The 15,852-nt window shown below is 39.0% G+C and overlaps 1 protein-coding gene across 2 annotated transcripts in view; it reads left to right on the forward strand.

Annotated features, from left to right (window-relative positions):
• The first annotated feature begins 4,208 nt into the window (after positions 1–4,208).
• LOC5565802 (protein sax-3) overlaps positions 4,209–15,852 on the forward strand; it is an 808,606-nt gene continuing 796,962 nt past the window's right edge. For both annotated transcript variants that reach the window (XM_021853934.1, XM_021853935.1), the window contains exon 1: positions 4,209–5,472. The gene's annotated coding sequence lies outside the window, so the exon portion shown is untranslated. The remainder of the gene's footprint in view (positions 5,473–15,852) is intronic.

Raw genomic sequence — 15,852 nt, forward strand, 5'->3', positions numbered from 1 at the left:
GTTTGTTTCAGGATTTCGTTTTTAGTAGAGTAAGGTGGGGCAAAAGTTCGACCTTAGTGGTATAATCAAAGTTTCCAGGAAAATAATAGCAGATGAAACAAAACAAATACCATACAGCGAACCTTCAACATATTGGCTATAACTTTGCTGAACAAACTTGTGTCAAAATATTTACCCATTTTTAGTTATAACAGTTTCAAAATTGATTGTCTTATTCGAACTTTTGCCCCACCGGTGGGGCAAAAGTTCGAATCTAGTGTGGGGCAAAAGTTCGTTGGCTAAAACACAAAATATCAATACTTTTATGCCAGGCATACTTTATACCAGCCGTAAACTTATGTTTGACGAAAAAAACACACTAAATTTTCATCAAAAAATGCCCAAAACAGGGTTAATTGTAATACACCCAAAAAATAGCAGTTTTTCGCAAAACTAAGTGAAAATGTAAAATTTTTGTGACATTTTTCGCACGATCAGGCAAATTTCGCCAAATTTGAAGATAATATGTAGATTTCAGGAAATTTGAAAAATTTCCCGTGGGTTTATACATGGGTCGAACTTTTGCCCCGCAGATTTGAACTTTTGCCCCGCTATGGGCCAAAAATTGATTCCAACTATTTATGGAAAAACTAATACACGTCAAAGCATCCTTATTATAGGCCTAGAAACGCCCTTACATAAAATATTGAAAAATATTTCATCTTCATTTGGTTCCATGCATCGAAAGTTTGACCAAATATTACAATATTTACGTCGAAAAACAACAAATAGCCATAACTTTTCCAAATCTCAATCGATTTTTATGATATTTGGAGTGAAAGTCTTTTACTTAAATGGCATTCGAACCACCATGACATTTCTAAGTTTTGATTTTATTTGAGTCAGAAATCTTAAAAAGAAACTCTTGCCCCACTCGAACTTTTGCCCCACTTTACTCTACCACCGAAAAAGAGCCATCTATTGCCTTTTAAGTTTTGAATATCGTCCTATTTGCGCGTAACTTCAACGTGCCGTTACGTTTGGTAGAATTTGAATTCAAACGGCTATTTTGGTGTTATGAAATAGGGGTTGGCGTTTTGCCCTTCACGAGTTGATTAAAGTTTAGGCCCTTCAATTAGCTTTTAAGGACAAGTTTAACATATTTCTTGCATGTAGGGGAACACGGGGCAGTATGGACACCCTAAGGAATTTTCCTATTTTGACTGTAAAGACACGAATATTATACAGTTTTCAATGTAAAAAAAATTTTGTTTGCAAAAATGGTTTTAAAAAAAGCTTATATTTGGTAGTCACCATCAAGCTAGCGGGGCAAAGTGGACACCCCCATGGGGCAGTATGGACACCTTAACGCAGGCCTGCCCAACCTTTTTGAACCGCGGGCCAAATCGCAGAAACAATTTTGTGTGGCGGGCCACATTCTTAAGGTGAAGATGAATCGAAGCCAAAGTTCAAATTTTCAAGAGCACGAATCTGGAGAACCAAACATCCATTTGAGCTGAAAACCTAATCGATTGGTCACCACCAGCTGATGACCAATCGATTAAGTTTTCAGCTTAAACGGATGCTTGGTTCTCCAGATCCGTGCTCTTGAAAATTTGAACTTTGGCTTCGATTCATCTTCACCTTAAAAGCACAAATATTTGCATGAAGTTTAACAAAAGTTAGTAAATGAAGTTCATGAAATCTGACACAAAAATAAGTGAATGAAGCGAATTTCACTCAAAAACAGATACTTGCTGCTGAGTGTGTGAGTCCCTTTAAAAGCAATGTAATAATTTGGTTCAGAATACTTTGAAGAATCAACCCTAGAAATTTTTGATCCTGTGAGAATAATGCACATAAAAATCATATGTCAGAATCTGACGTAGTATTATTAGAATGAATCAGAATGTTTTTAAATCCTATTCAAGCTTTCACGAATATCTTTGTTAGAATTTCCAGGATTCAAAAAGAATCATGCCTATGATTCCTCCAGAATCTCATGTAATAATCATTACGAAATCATACCTTGAAAACTTTGAGAATGCAAACCAGTATTTCGAAAGAAGCCATCTCAAAATTCTATTATTATCTCTTAAAGTGGTAATTTGTAACCTTTTTTAGGCTGCTAGAAAATTATGTATTAAATTCGTTGAAAATCCTGACTACAAGTCTATGAAATCTTGTTTGAGATTTTGTGAGAATCCTGTCTGTGTTATCCGTGAGAGACGTGTCAAAAATTCATCAAAATCCTGATCAAGATTTTGTTAAAAGCCTCTCTTTTTTATAATCATACCATGTATTCTGTGTGAATCACAGTAAAATAATTTTTGTTTTAAATTCTGTGTGAGTATGAGTCTTTGATTTAGTGTTACTAAATTATGTTTTAAAAATTAGGCTTCAGGCAATAAGTTTCGTTCAGGCTATATTTATTGAATGTTGAAGGAAGTCATGTTTGTTGTAATATACCAATAAAATATCGTTTTTTTTAAATTACGAACCTCAAATTATACCCTCAAGACAGATTTATGTGTAGAATTACCATTACAAAAACTGCAATCGAATCTTCTTAGCATCTAGCTGCAATACACCCAGAATTAAAAATTACGAATTTGAATTATTCATAAAATCAGCTAGTTAATAAGATTTCAAAAAAAATATTAACAATTACACAGCTAAAATACTAGCTTGAAACTAAATAGAAAACTACAACGGTTAATATTGGTATGTCCTAATTTCGGATTGGTAAAAGAGTTAACGGGCCAAATATGAGAAGAATGTTCTAACCTTACGCGGGCCGCACAAAATGAGGTCGCGGGCCGGATGCGGCCCGCGGGCCGTACGTTGGGCAGCCCTGCCTTAACGTTTATAGGGAAATTGTCTCACGATCATTCCCAAACCTCGAAAAATGAAGTACACATTCAGGAAACCATAGCGATAGATCACTGTGCCACTGAAAACATGATTAAAACCAATTTACGACATTTTTCGTAGTGATGCCTTAAATATTGCCTCCAGATTAGTTTTAATACCGAACTGACGATTTTCAACCGATTTGTGGTTCCGAATCATAATTATTGCATTGCATGCTTAATTGTTTTTGGATAGTTTTGTGTATGAAGTTACATTTCTTTTTCTTTAAAGTGTTAGCTCTACTTTGTCACTCGGTGTCCATATTGCCCCAACAGTACAGGAAATTTTCATATAAGTTTTTCAGTGTCTCAAAGTAGCAGAAAAAAATCTACTATATTTTTGAATTTAACATAAATAATTGAAGATTCAGTCAAGAGCTACATTTTCGGTCAAATTGCAGTCATTTGCCTCTGAAACCTTATTTGGTGAGGTGTGAATGTTATAATTTATAAACCCAATAAAATCATGCTCCATTTTTTGGTTCAAAATCAATGTATAAAACATTTTTTCTGAAATTATAGTGAACAACTTACTCTTTCGACAGGCAACTGAAATATTGTTTGCATCTAAAGTGTAAAATTATTCGCATATGCGAAGATACAGGGGGTGTCCATTCTGCCCCGGGTGTCCATACTGCCCCCGGTACCCCTAATCCAAACTATGACAGTGCACACGTAAAAACGTATACGATTTTCTTGAGAAAAAATCCATAAAAATATATTAAGAGAAGCATTTTTATCCATTTTCTATGATCTAGGGTGAAAAAAAGCATCCTAAAACTCATCGTTTTGCCCCCTATGTGCAAACTACCTACAGTTCCCCTACGTGACTGACAATTAAACATTCTACATTTTCTTGTTCCATTGAAGGTATTTTTGATTGCGATATCAAGCTTTTACAAGACAGTAGTTCAAAAATGTCGTACGACATTTTCTCGGTTTGCTCGAAACACTCTCTCGCAGTACAAGTATCGCATGCAACATATTCTCAATGCTACAAACGGTTGCCTCACTCTCTGCGCCAAACGCTTCAAATCTACGGAGAAGGTAAACAAAACAGCATAGAAAGCAACATAAAAAGCATAAATGCAACGGACCGAGGCGCCGCGGCTTCGAACCAAGAACCAACGCAAGAGATGCACTTCCTCTCTGTTGTGCTCGCCGCAAGCCTGCGATACAGACGATACCGTCCAAGTCGGAGCGAGAGAATCCGCCGCGGCAACTTAACGAAACATTTTCCGCTCCAGCTCGGGGATTCTCTCGCGGGGGCGTCGCGTCACTCGCCGGCATCCAGCGGCCGAGGCCATCTCACGCTTCAGTTCAGTGCTCGCCGCCGTAGCATAAACAACCGCGCACACGGACATACGGAAGCGTTGCGTCGCGTCGCGTCGAATACCTTTGTACTTGCAGGCGAACAGCTAGGAGATAGATATCCCTTCGGTGCGTGCCGTCGTACAGTGACGGATGATCCTGACAGGCGCAAGGGAACGCACGGGGTGACAGCAGGAGGGTGGATAGATGGCGCTGGGGCATGCGTTTTGAGAATCCTTTTTGGCGTGCGAAGGGCGGTTATAGGGTTGCCAGCGGGAGTTCGGCCTTAGAGTGGGTTCAAAAATAGAACTTCGGAGTGAACGACGTCAGCGATTCAAAGTGCATCGCGGGCGCGTCAAGTTTCGGAGATATTAATAGCGCACGCGGGTCGTCGGTTTGTGCAGTGCGCTAATGATTTAATTACGGGAAGAGATTAGTGGCAATGTGCGCCCGCTGAAGAGGGCTGGGGATCTTGGCGAACGGAAGCCCGAAGGAAGGAAAGGAGGGCCTCGGCGGTTCCAAGAACGACAACAGCTTCGAACGTCGTCGGTCGGTCCCGGAAAGTGAGATTCAAGCATAAATTTATGCCGTCTTGACATGCAAGCTAGAAGCGAAGGAACCTAAAGAAGGAAGGCAGCAAAAAGCAGATCAGCATCTTCCGTGAGTGTCTACGAATGTGTTTAGTGGTTCGATTCTCGGGAAGATCTTCGTTGGGCGAAGAGAAGTGATGCAGGAGGAAGAAGTTCCGTTGAAAGTGAATCTCCCGGATCGAATGGTGTTCAAACAAACCACGCCCGATTGTTCGTTTGTTTCGGAGTCCGAATTGTGTGTTTTATCTCGCACGAAGGATGAGGTGTAATCTCGGGTCCTGAATCCCAAAATCACATTATTGGGAAGCTACGGAGGAAGCGCCACGGTGTAGAGCCTCGTAAATCAACCCGGTTTTCGACGATAACCTCCGGTTGTGTTTGTAGCGACGATTTATGAGCTTTTCGACACAAAGTGAATCGATGTTTTCAGTGCCATTATATCATTCGAGTTTGATTTCGATAATCGCCAGCGAAGAAGAAATGGAATGATACCATTCATTGGAGGAAGTGTCGATGCAAGAAGCGTTAATGGAAATCAACAATGTTGGTCTGATTTCTGCGAAAAAAGAAGAGGTGTTGATGCAAAAATTATAGGATTTTTAAAGGAGACCGGCTGAGGAGATATCCAACTGTTTGATGGTTAACTGCATGGCAGCACACTTGGCGAGTCGTCGATGAAGGTGAGACTTTTTTTTTTCGAAGAAGATCCCAGACGATACGTGGAAGGGACTGGGGAAGAGGGCGCATGTATCAGTCATAAAAATGCTTTTAATTGCTGGGGCTCTCTTGTTTGCGGCTACACATATTCGGCAGATAGCATGGACGTAGCCAGGATTTCCATAAGGGAGGTGGACGTGTGGCCTCATAGTTTTATTTATATAGATTTTCCTGAGCTTGAGCATGATTGATGCAAATTTTGAAGTTTTTGCAACCCTATGCTTAAACGATGTCAATTGTGATGAAAACCATTCTCCCAAAATTTGAAATGATTTGGAAGAAATTTGGTTCTGCACACACAATTTGAAATTTATATAAAACTTACTAAGGGAAAGGCAAACCATTTGAGTTCAGCTTTCTAACTGCTCCTCTTATAATCTGTGGATAAGTGAACAAAATCTTCTCATGTGAAATCTTCCCAGCTACAACTTTGCCGAACACCACATTTTGATAGGTCGTAAGCATATTTTTTTATTTTTGATAACAAAGTCTAAATCATGCTGATATGATCATTCAATTACTTTTAGAGCAACACTGCTTTTTGCTGTAGAACATAGCAGCCTGGATTACTTTGATCTATGCTTCCCGTCAGGAGCACCTGCCTGTTGCCTGCCGAACAGTTGGTGGTGCATCTCAGGTGAAGAATACTACATACAAGTTCACTTTATGATGATGAGTATCAATTTATCCTGACGTCCAATCAAAATGTGATCTTCGGCAAAGGTGCAGCTAGGAAGATTCCACCTGAGAAGAGTTTGTTCACTTTTTCATAAAATATTATGACGAAAAGATCGAGAGCTGAGTACAAAAGGTTGGCGTTTTCCATGGTAATCTCCATATAAACTTCAAACGGCGTGTGCACAGTCAAATTTCGTCCGAATCACTTCAAACTCTAGGAGAATGCTATTTACCATAGTAAAAATCGTATCCAAAATTTCGAAATATACATAAATCATTAAAAGAGATTACTCGAGTAATCTGTATTGATTCTTTAGTATATCATTCGTGGAACGTGAAATCTTACAACAGTGAAACAAATTTCTTTAGGGATTCCATTTGATGTTCTTAGGGGAGTTTCTTTGAAAAATCCTGCAGTTTATCATCCAGATATTCGATTTGCTATTTATCTGACCTTCAAGAGTTAAGAAATGCTTTCAGAATCCTTGCTGATGGTAGTCAGCATTGTCCGGAGAAATTTCCTCAAGGAACGTTTTAGAATTTTCATTACAAACATTTCCAAGATTTCTTCAAGCATTTCTCAAACAACATCTGATAAAACCTTGAATATTCCCAGAAGACATCCTAGCAAGAATTCGAAGATTTTTCCTATGAGGATTTTTTTAGAATATATTTCAAAGAATTTCTGAAGGTATTCCCGATGAAATCTTCGGAGTGATCTCTGGAGTAACTTAAGAAGCTATTTTTAGAAAAAAATTGTTTATAATCTCAAAACGTCAATTTTGGTTCATATTCTAAGGAAATCGTTGAAATAATCATTTAATAAATTCCTATAGGACTTTGAATTCTCTCGAGAAATTTTTGAGATAATCTTTGGAGGAATTTCTGGTGGATTTTCTAGAGTTTTTTCCGGGGAACTTGGAAACATTCCCGACTGAATTCTCAAAGGTATCTTGAACGAAATTTTTGAAGAATTCCGCGAAAGATTTCCAGAGTGCTGATTTTTTTTCAAAATTCTCGGAAGGAAACTTTGAACGAATTCCTGAATTACTGGAGAAACTGGAAGAATCATGAATAAATACGAGCTTGTATTACTTGTAATATCACGACAAATGAAAAATCTTGTAGATATCATTGGAGGAATGCCTTGTTAGAATAGCGTAATCCTTATGAAAACTCCTTTCACTTGGTTCCTGCTTGCCTCCGTTTTGTTTTGCTGGTTGCTGTCTCTTTTGGTTCGTGTTTTCTTTTTTTTCAGAGTGATCTCCAAACTTGCTATTTTTTAGACAATCAGTCGTTACCACCTTTGTACATGGCAGTGTTGAGTAAAACAAGGATTCGATATAGCTGCTCCTTGAAATTCAACCATTAATTTCCGAACATATTCTTTCAACTATATTCTCTTGAATTTCCCCGGGAACAACGCTCGGAATTCCTTTTATTATTGTTTTAGGAATACATTTACCTCATATTTACTCGAGAAACAATTCATTTTTTAAAATTCATTTTTTTGTCTTGTGTTTTCTTAAAAAATATAACTCCTGGTGTTTTTTTTATTACTCTGCCATTAATATTCCATTAATTCTATCTATGATTTCTATCTCTGTCTCTTTTCCATGAAAAAGGTCTAAACATTTTCAGTAAAAATAATCCAAAAATTTCCCCTAACGTTCATTCAGAACTGTCTATGAGAAAACGTTAATCAATCCTTTTGAAATTTTCGTTAGAAATTTATTCAGATAATCAACACAAAAAACTACTCACAGGATTCAATAAATTATCTCTGATAACCGAAATTTCTACCATATTGTCATACTGTAATAATTTTATTATAAACTCCTTTAAAATGACAACAAAAATTTTCCAAAAAGCCCCATAAAAATCGATTTAAATGTGAACCCGACTTGTAGCACACAATTAGATTATAACACATTTCTATCAACAGTTTCTAAAAATAACAGAAGTTTATATAATTTTGTTATCAAGAAAGCTCAACTTGTTATGTTTTTAATAGCATATTTAAAACAACATTTGTTATATTTTTGACATCGTATTTGTGAGTGTGTTGTAAATTACATCGTAAAGGTAATCATCGATAAATAAAAAAGTGCTGAAGACAGCATTGGATGGATTCCTGTAAAATATATGCAATTATTTCTAGAATATTTTTTGAATAGCTCCAGTTTAAATATTAAGATAAATCGCAGAATTGATTATGGGAGAAATCTATTGCGCATGATTTAGCTCCCTGGCGTAAATCAAAATTAAACACTACGAGGAATACCTAGTTGAATTCATAGATTTCTTTAAAAAAACCGCTAAAATTTCCAAACTCTCTAATTTTTTGGTGAAGCTTCTGAGAAGTACATAATAGTACTCGAGGAAGGATTCCTACATTAAATTCTTAGAAAAAAGCATCTAAATGGCAGCCTTACTAGGATAATTTGAGTCCTCTAAGGAAGTGATTTTGGATTTTTGTCCCAATTTATTAATTGCATAACATAACCAATTCAATAAAGAGAATAACTTCCTCTGTATGATAAAAATGCTCACATGGTCATGTATTGTCCTATACACGATAAAAATAATACAATTGTTTTTCATTATTTCGGACATCCATGTACATTTTGTACCTTCAAAGTATATATTTTGGACCCCCGCCATTTACATCATAGTTAACGCAGCTTTGAGCGGAGCAGTTTTTCCAAAACCCGAAGGAAAGCGACGGATGAAGGTTTATTATTTTTGCAATTTCTCTTCGTAATAGGCTGTTTTTCATCACGCCAATCTGTCATGAAACGGCCTACTTTCCTGCACTGAAGTATGCAGTGTGGGAATAGTCATTACGCAACTTAAACCAGTGAGGTGATGATCCATTATGCAACGCTTTCTCATAACGCAACTGTTTTGAGTTGCGTTATGAATCATAACACAACAATTTTTCAGAAATTGTAAATTAATGGTGAATGCAATCCGATATAATTCCTGGTACCCTCAAGTGGTCTTCTACGAAATTGCAAAAAATGTTGTACGCAACTCGTTGCAGAACTCGATTTTTACAGCACTTGTCGTAATTATCCTACTCGGCAAGCCTCGTAGGATAAATTTACGACTCGTGCTGTAAAAATCATCATTCTGCAACTTATTCCGTAAACTACTATTCCGCGATCTCAATCAACCTTCCGTTGACCGCTGAGTTGATTAGCTTGAGACACATATTCGTAAGGGCGATGGGGCGACAGGAGCTTGGGTCTAGATGGTTACCCTTGTTCTTGGGGATTGGTTTTATGAGTGTTGTACGCCATCTTTCAGGGATGTCCTCTGTGACAAATACTTCGTTTAACATCTCTCCTACTTTGGCATGCATGTCCGTCCAATGTCAATGTCATCTTCTCCAGGTGCGGAGTGGTTTTTCCTTTTGTACAACGCCCCTAGAATCTCTTCCTCTGAAAAAGCCATTTCGTATTCTTTGAGGTTCGGGAGAGTTTCAGAAGTAGGTTTTCTCACCCACTTAAGTTTGTGATCGTAGTAATGTGCCGTGAATTCCTCAGCGTCCTTCCTAGTAATCTCCGGCTTCCTTAAGACGGCTGGGTTAGCGCCGTGTCGAGGCCTTTTATTGTGTTCCACAGCTGATATGTCGGTGTTCCCTTGTCGATTGCTTCGGTTAATTCGTCGCAGTATGCCCTTTTGGTTTTGCGGATGAGCCTCTTCAGTTTTGCTCTAGTCTTCTGCAAGCTAAGTTGGTTTGTGAGAGTCTTTGATCTGTTGTACTCTCGTAGCGACCGCCGTTTTGCTTGGTAGGCCTCTTCTATCTTCTTTGACCACCAGCGTTTTAGGTCGTTTGCCTTCTTGTCTTTGACTACGAAACTGGCTTCTGCTATGCTTTTCTCGAAAATGGCCTGCATTTCAGCTCGGTCGTACATATATTGTGGTTTCAATTTGTTCATCGCATCGGCTACCTTCAACTTGTTCACGCGAATTATTTGTTCCTTTGGCTACTGGAATCTCGCTCCCTATAACTGCTTCCGAATTCTTGTGAAATTACATTCCATGTATTGTGCCGGCTGTGACCATGGCGAGATCTATCGCTGGTGTCCTGTGGTTCAATGCCGCGATACAGGTAGGGGAGTCGTCATTGAGTAGGATGAATTTTGAGGGTTCCAGCCGCATGTCCTTTGGGGCAAGTAGGTGACAAGGGATCTCACGACCTGTGATGGCCATTTAAGTCTCCAACGATGATGATTTCACCTCCTATCTCCTCCGCCTGCTGGAGTCTGAATGGTTCGTCTTTTTTAAGCCATGTTTCCTGCAGCAGGGCTACTTTGATGGAATTCTCGCCGAGAAAGTGGCTGAGTTCTTTTTGTGTTTCTGTTGGTCTCAGGCTTTGTATATTATGCTGCAGGATTTCAACCTTTTACACTCCACTGTGCTGGTTGAGGTTGATTCTGGTGGTTTGTTGTGGATGAAGAGAGTTTTCCTCGATAATTCGCTGATTTCTATCAGCAGTTGGTCTCTGTCCAGCTCTGACTCGGTTACTTGAACTCTTTGCGCGACCTTAGCATTCAGATCCTTTAGCGCCATGAGTCGCTCGAAGTCTGTAGCCTTTATGGGGTTTTCCGGGCACCGGCAGCTCCGGGTGTAGCGATCCTCTTGTGAGGTGCAGGGTTCGTCTTCGTAGGACTCCCTTGTTTGCCATTCTCGGTCTTTCTCTCGCCTGTTGGTTGTGCTGGTAGATCGATTTCGCTGTGGTGTCCTGTAGCGCGAAGCTGTTTGATAGATCATCGCCGAGTCTCGGGAACGGGTTGGCTTCACCTTCTTCCTGCAGTATTTCAAACCGATTCTCCGTCCTTAGGTAAAAAGATTCCGCTTGATTGAAGGGAATTTGTTTTTCCTTCATCGCAACGCAAATTTTCTTGTTCTTCGTGTGCTTGTCGCAGGCTGACACTTCATGTCCTCCTTCACATGCGGCGCAGCGAGTTCTGGATGTGCAGAACTTGGCTCCGTGTCCGTCTCTCCAGCAGTTCTTGCACTGTACAGTTCTGCCCTAAAGCTGCAGCCGTACACTTGGATCCTGTTCGACACTTGATGTCCTTCGACTCAGTTCCTTGTTTCTTCTCTCTCTCTCTCTCTCTCTCTCTCGATGTTCTCCAACAATTCCCCCTCCTCCAAGCTGAGCGGCACCCCTCTTATAAACGCTATGGTTTGGTTCATGTTTTTCCGTTCGTAGATCCGCAGGTTTCCTTCGTCCAGTTTCGTCTTTTTCGCCGTGTATAATTTATTTATTTATTTATTTATTACATGTCTTCGAACAAGTCGCACAGACTGATACTTATGAACTAATACTTCTTTTGAATGTTAACTTAGATATATTAAAATCAAATCTGTCAGATACTTCATTAAAACGACGACAAAAAACATAGAACGGATTGTTCTTTCCAAACAAAGTACGATGCACAGGGAACCGGAGAAAATCAGCTTGTCGAGTAGTTCTAGCGGGCACATTTAAATTGATGTTGGTCAACAGCACTGAGCAGTCTACGTTGTTACTTAAGATGTCAAACACGAACAAGCGTTGAAACAAAACCCTCCTGCAAGCCAAAGTTTCTAGATGAACCAAGGCGCATCAATGCTCGTACGGTGGAAGTCGAACTGGATCAGTCCATGGTAGCCGACGGAGCGCGTAACGAATAAAGTTGCGCTGAATTCGTTCAATCCGGTTGGTTTGGGTGGTATGGTATGCCGCCCAAACAAGTACGCCGTATTCCAGAATACTTCGTACTAACGAGCAGTAGAGAGACTTCAGGCAGTAGACATCTTCAAACTCCTGAGTGTTGCGTTTGATAAATCCAAGTACCGCAGATGCCTTGGCAGTTGTTGCAGCTATGTGCTGAGCGAAATTCAATTTGCTGTCCAATAGAACCCCGAGGTCCTTATACGGTGTTGACTCAGGTGATATTAGTTGCCGACATTCTGTATCCGAAGTCAATCACATTCCTCTTTCGGCTAAAAGTGATGACGCAACATTTTTGAACATTCACTTCCATTCCATTCAGCATGCACCATCTCACCAAGGCGTCAATATCAGCTTGCAAAGCGCAACAATCAGTCAACGATGAAACCACACGAAATAATTTCAAATCGTCCGCGAACATTAGTTTTTGGGATTTAATAACTTCGCAAAGGTCGTTGACAAACAGCACAAAAAACAGCGGACCCAGGTGGCTCCCCTGGGGACGCCTGATGTAATTTCAAAGGGATCGAAACTTACACCAGCAATACGTACATGAGCGCTGCGTTCGGTGAGGTACGAGAGTATCCATCGTGTCAACCAAGAGGGCAGACCCATTTTATCTAATTTTTTCACCGACAGTGAGTGCTGTACTCTATCAAATGCTTTCGTAAAGTCAATATAGACCGCGTCGATTTGTTGGCGCTTCTCCATCGCTTTCACCAACGAAGACACATACGACATTAAATTTGAAGTTGTTGACCGTTTTTTCACAAAGCCATGTTGGAACTCAGAGATGATGTGTTGCACGTGAGGGTAGAGGGAATCGTGAATGAGGCTTTCAAAAGCTTTTGGCAGACAACTTAGAATGGAGATGCCACGGTAGTTTTCGACGTTGTTCATATCACCCGATTTGTGTATGGGAGTAATAGCAGCATTTTTCCAAACGCACGGGAATGTTCCTTCGGACAATGAACGGTTGAAGAGAATAGTCGCAGGAACAGTAAGCGAGTCAGCACAGTTTTTGACGAAGAGAGGAGGAAGGCGGTCAGGTCCAGCGGTCCAGCGGCTACCAACTAGGGCGGCGATGCAATCCGAAAAGGACCTGCAAAATACGTGCCAAATCCGACTCCTTCCAACCAGATTCCACTCAATCCAGAAAGAACTTATCCGATTCAACACTTTTCCGCAATTTCCCCTTGGAATTAAAAACTTTGTACGCGACAATTTAACAATTTTCGACACTACACGTGCATCGATTACCGATCGAAAAACCTCCAAAATGGCCGTTTTTCAAAGTCATTGTTTACCAAAGTCGCTGTGCCCTTTTCTCTTTTTGTCCAGAATTCTTTGTTATTGTTTGCTTTCTCATTTTCTTGACAGTTCTGTACATATTGTTAAGTTACATGTACACCAGTGGTTCTCAACCTTTTTGAAGCTGCGACCCCCTTTGAGGATCTACAAACACCTCGTGGACCCCCAAAGAGAACTGTTCATAAAATCAATGTTTATGGAAGCTTGTCGAAGATCTCAGGATGATTTAACATGTATTCTGTAGCTTAAAATTACGCTAGCTATCTACCACAGATAATGCAAGATTTCTGCTGTGATGGATTGGATAAGTCCATTAAAACTGAGCTAAGATATCGTTCCTAAAAGATCTTGAAAAAACTCCAAAATTGCAAATAATTAATAAGGCACCTCTATGATTCGCTCTGGCATTGGAGGTTTTCTCGGTAAAGTTCTCTAAAACTCGGCAGAAAAATGCACTTTTCAAGAATAGATGTTGCAAAATGTGAGCTTTGTTTGTAGCTTTAAGCATAACCTCTGACAAAAGCACTAAAAATAAGATACTCCTCCCTACTTGGCAACATCCCAACAGATATCTCACCAACAATTCGTTAAGGATATTCCTGCAGCTAATTGAAAATTTTCTCAGGGTATCCCTCAAATGATTCATCAGAAATCCGAGAATATCTTGCCAAACTCAAAAACAAACCACCTGATTATAAGCATCTTTAGAGCCAATTATTGACATTGTGGAAAAATTGTCAAAAATTCAGCCAGGAATTCTCAAAAACCAGATATTTGTTCACAATCTTCGCATAAATGTACCAAAAATCACTATGTCGTATATCAGTCAAAAATCTCACTAAACATCGTGATAATTTGTGTGGAAAAAGGTTAGATTTTTTATTCATTTTTTATTCAATCCTGTCTACAATTGGCAGGGTCCCGAGGAATTATTCGAAGATCTCGCTCGCTAGGACGGTAGAAAAGCTGCCTAGGATTTAACCGAAAATATTCCAAAAAATACCTATGGATTCCTACAGAAACTATCTTAATCTATTGTTCAAGCTCTTATTGACAAAATGACATTGTAAGTATTTTTAAAAATATTTGAGTTGTTAAAACGATTACATTGCGAAAATCTGTATTTCAAATACCGTGCACCCCCGCTAATTTGAACGATACCTGATGCAAACCATTGGGGTTCACTTTTAATTTGAATTCCGAGTTACCCTTCGCAAAACGAAAAAATGTGTTTCTGGTCACCTCATTGACTGTTTTGTTCTGATTTTGCGTCCCATTTCATAACGTTCATATTCACTTCACTGCGTTCCATGAGCTAAATGACGTTTGAACCAAATGAAATCAAAAGAACGATGTGAAAATTAGCGAAGGTCAAATTGAAAAGTTTTCAGATTCAAAGCGGTCAAAGCAAAGGGGTTACTCGGTATCAAAAATCTTCAACCCAAGAATAAATTTTTCTGGCAAAACTAATACTAGGTAAACAATTATTTACATTTATTCAACAATCGAGAAAAATAGATCCTTATTTTCAATGGCTTCGCGGACCCCTTGGGAAGTCGTCACGGCCCCCTAGGGGTCCGCGGACCACCGGTTGGGAAACCCTGATGTACACAAACACAGTGCAAAATTGCGTGCAACAAAATGCCTCCAAAAGATCCTATGCAATATTCAAAAGAATAAAGAGCTATACATAGAGCGCAAGAACTTGTGTGGTTTAATTTACAAAGCTGTTCAAATACCTGTATTTATATGCCTCAACTGAAATATATTGCCTGAAATTGCTGACTAACAATGTAATCGATGTTTCCCCGGTGGATTTTCATAGGAATTTGGTTGCTTTGAGTCTTAATTTTATGTTTTTCTGTAGGAGGGCCATAATACGCAAAGGATGTTCTTTGTGTGTTATTTGTAAGAATTACTGGGGCAATTTAACCAGCTTTTCTTTGTGAAGTTTTGGAAAAGTAGTTTCATCAGAATAATTTCAAAACACTTTAGAAGTAATTTATGAATGAATCACAGGAGAAGTGTTATTAGGCATTCTCAGAAAATTTAAAATTTAGTGTTGCAAAAGACTCGCTGGAGAACTCGATGTAACGTTTTATAGAAAAATCCTGGAGTAGTTATTGGAGAAACTACTTTAATTATCTCAAAAATATGTCTAAATAGGAGAAGCTTTCTCTAAAGAGATTTCTTAACGGATTCTTCGCAGAATTTCTGGATAAACTTGATCTAATATGATAAAATGTTACATTTTCGACAGAAACCTTCTGAGATGCCTTACAGATTACACTGCAAAACACGTTCTCAAGCACCAAAACACTGCTATTTACTTGATTAAAGATTGTTGAATCTATTGCCATTTCCAAAATATATCATATCAAGTCTAGATTTTGAGATTTTGACTGTTGAAGATACAAATTTTGATTATTTTAACGATAAATTATGAATTTTGTTGATAAGTATTGTTATACACATGACGTTTGAACTCTGTGACAAATTAATCAAATAAAATCCCATACAAGCTGGTAAACTTGCATGCAATTGAGTTTGCCAGCTTGTATGGAAATTTATTTGCCTAATTTGCCACAGAGTTCAAACTTCATGTGTATAACAGTACTTTTGA

This window comes from Aedes aegypti, chromosome 3, assembly GCF_002204515.2.
Source record: "Aedes aegypti strain LVP_AGWG chromosome 3, AaegL5.0 Primary Assembly, whole genome shotgun sequence".
Lineage (NCBI taxonomy): Eukaryota > Metazoa > Arthropoda > Insecta > Diptera > Culicidae > Aedes > Aedes aegypti.